Raw genomic sequence first — 3,730 nt, 5'->3', positions numbered from 1 at the left:
AAATGAATTTTCCAAAATTCCAGAAGAAAAAATTCCCAGGAAGGGCTAGCTAAAAAGGTATCAGGAGAATTTTCTGGTTTGATACCAGTTATGTGAAAAGGTGTACATTAATATTTCTAGCTCTATGTGTCAATTGGCTCAATGGTGGTTTTGTGAATGCCAAAAATGCTATGCTAATCACAGTATCGAACCATCTGATGGCACATTTCATCATATCTGTTATCAGTTACAAAATCAGATGTCTTTAAAAACGATGGCATATCTGGCAATTAGCAGCGTAGTAAGAAAATTTCGTTATTGGAGAAGGAAGGGACTTCTGTGTTGAATTCGGTAAAGCAACTAAGAACTGTCCTTTTCCGTCAAAAAATTTTATTCATTCAATCAGTTCTTTGGCTTATTTAACGTCAACTTTTCCAAAGAATCCATATTTTTTGACGCCTCGAAGAATTTTAAAAATTGAAAACAAAAATCGAAAAAGTGCTGTTTTTTTGGATTGGCCCGATTTTGAACGAGCACTGTTTCGGTTTTTGTTTTCGATCTTGAGAATGGTTAAACACATGGATTCTTCAGGAAAGTTGACCTTGAATAAGTCAAAGAATCGACTGAGCTAATAAAACGAGATACAATTTTTGACGGGAAAGGTCAATTATCCCAAGTTACAATAGAGGTTGTATCAGAGTTTTATAGCGTTCTTCAAAACCTAATATCAAAACCTTTCATGCAGTTCTCGCAGTGTCCACAACCTCCGGTAGATTTCAATATAACCATGTTACCTGATATGCGTTCCAGTTCAGGACCAACGGTTTTATAATATACTTCAAGTCTCACATGAAACATGCAACATAAAACCTCCTTCAGACTTGGTGATTTTGAGAACTACTATATAACTATGATACAAACACTTCATGACTATGATACAACAAATAAGCCGATAATTGGACAGTTGTCAACTCTCAGGTTGATTATTTGTTTATTGTTTGTACTCGAATAAAAATATGTTTTCTTCCTGCAATACATGGATTAGGGTAAAGTGTCCAATAGTGGACCCCCAACCAATAGTGGACCCTCCAGCCCTTTTTGCATAATTACAGCACAATGTAATCATTTTGCTATTAAATTTCATCGGGAGAACCTGCCTTACAGTCCTATGATTTGATTACATGCATTGGAAATGCAATGAAAAGTAAAATTAGATGATTTTTCACAATTTTATAAAAAGTAAACACGAGAGTGTCCATTATAGGAATATTTTGGGGTGTCCATAATAGGGAAGAAGAACGTCCAGAAACGAAACATGAAAATCAAATGAAGTGTCGACTATAGGGAAGCAATTTCCTATTATGGACCCCCAGGGGGTCTACTATAGGACGAATTCAGTCAGACTGTAAAATGGTAATTTTAACTAATGACGTCGTGTATTTGAGTGTTTTATGTATGTATCGCGAAGAGGAAATGCTGAACTTGTTATTAGATATCAAGCAGAATTATTATGTTCAAAATTTTCAGTCCTTATGCCAGGAAGAGCAAAAATCCGCTACTAGGGGGTCTACTATTGGGCATTTTACCCTACATGTCAACAACAAAAATATAAGAATTATTATCAGCCATGTTCAATGAAAGTTCATATCTAGCTTTTAGTGTTCTATGCATGTTTTAAGGCATGCCAGGGATTTTCATGGTGAAACCATAATATATAATCAGTATTTTAACAATGCGCTTCGTTATTTTTATAATTTAGAATTTTTCAAGTTTAATTAATTGCCTTAGTCAATTACTTTCGAAAAAATTTCAATGAATAACCACTTTGTTTGATCAAATAATCAAAGCATGATTCTTAAAACTTGTTAGGATGACCAATTTTACCGTTTAAAGGTGAAACATAAATATGTACGATAGGCTAGGTGTACCAGGTTGTGGCTATAGCACCAGTTGTCGAACTAGTGCTTTATTATGCCAAATGACCAATCAAATCACCGCAAACCAAGTTCATATCGATAAAACATATTCATATGACACGATAACAACATATTCATATGACACGATCACAAGCCTCTCAGCCGCTTCAAAGTTATTTGAGATTATAATGCGCGGAGCAATTCTGGATGCTTCAAAAAACTATATATCCACCAATCAACACGGATTTTTGCCCGGGCGATCTGTTACCACGAATTTGTTGAGTTTTACATCTAAGTGTATCTCGAGTATGGAGGACAAAGCGCAAGTCGATACTGTCCTGTCTACACCGATTTGAAAGCAGCTTTTGATAAAATCGACCACGAAATTCTGCTACACAAGTTATCCCGCCTCGGAATATTTACGCAACTGGTATCTTGGTTGAAATCCTATCTTATGGATCGGCAGCTTCGGGTGAAGATCCATTGTTATGTGTCAGCGCCTTTCACAAACAGATCTGGTGTACCGTGTACCGAATAGATCACTGCGGAATACTACTTTACTACAACCTCACTACCGTCGAACGATGTTTGGATACAATGAACCGATCTCGGCATGTATTCGCGCATTCACGGCTATCGAAGATTTATTCAAATTCAACGAGCCAACTACACGTTTCGTAAATTGGGTTGAACGTTTGTTAAACTAGTAATAAGTTTTTTGTTCTATTAAGACTGTTTGTCAGATAGACCATTTTAAATACAAATACAAATACAAATAACACCTACGATTTCCTTCAAAACAAGCAAAGCATAATTGAAAAAATGATTTTGCTTAATTTTTATCGTCCTTTGCACCAGTTGTCGCACTAGTGGGCCAGTCCCATAAGAAAACAATGGGATTTGCCAAATAAGGAACCAAAATTAAGAATAGTGCCACAACTGATACATGCGTTCCTATTATGGATTAACCATTTCCAGGATATTAACAAATTTATTGTTATTTTCACAGCTGTTCTAAGGAGCAGGAAGTAAAACCTTTCGGTCCACCCACATGCCTTTTACTTATTTAAAAAAAAAAAATAGTTGTTTTTATGTATGGCGACAATTGGTACACCGACCCTATTTCGATTATGAAATTTAATTTTTTATTTCATATCGGCAACATTTTTTCGAATAAAACTTTGATTACATAAAATATGCCTCCATATAACCATTACTCCTGAACTGGCCCTATCTTGGTATTTCAAACAACTAGAGGTTTTATCTTGACCTTTCTCAAAACCATGTTACGACTAGGAAGTTTCATCTTGGTCAAACTAAAAGCTTGGTAGTTTTATTTTTGACAACATGAAAACGTAGACAGATATCTTGAATCTTAAACAAACTTTTTCTACCCTCGGCGTCGCATGCAAGTACTTTTAAAAATAAGTATTTCAATTAAATAGCATATAGTGACAATTGTTAAATGGTATATTTTGTACCATAAAAGTGTTTTACTCGTGTTAAATTGGTAAAGCATGTATGGATTGAATACATATTTTCATACCCCTCATCGGTAAATGCCGTTTGAACAGTTTTGTCGACGACTTGAATATATAAGGGAACTGCTCCTGGATTTCATCTTATGGCTCCGATGTTTATACCATTTAAAGCAAAGCAATGGAAAGGTATTTGATTTGTGATTTTTTTTACAAAAAGAAGCGACGAAATTGGCGCCCTATATCTTTGCTAACCGATAGATGGATATGAAGATCGACTGTACCATTTTGCACCAGATTTACCATATTAAGTCCCATTTTTTCGGCATTGCAAAAACAGCGTCTGACAGGCGCTAA

This window comes from Armigeres subalbatus, unplaced genomic scaffold (genome assembly GCF_024139115.2).
Source record: "Armigeres subalbatus isolate Guangzhou_Male unplaced genomic scaffold, GZ_Asu_2 Contig1179, whole genome shotgun sequence".
NCBI classification, from domain to species: domain Eukaryota; kingdom Metazoa; phylum Arthropoda; class Insecta; order Diptera; family Culicidae; genus Armigeres; species Armigeres subalbatus.
This window is presented reverse-complemented; position numbering follows the sequence as displayed.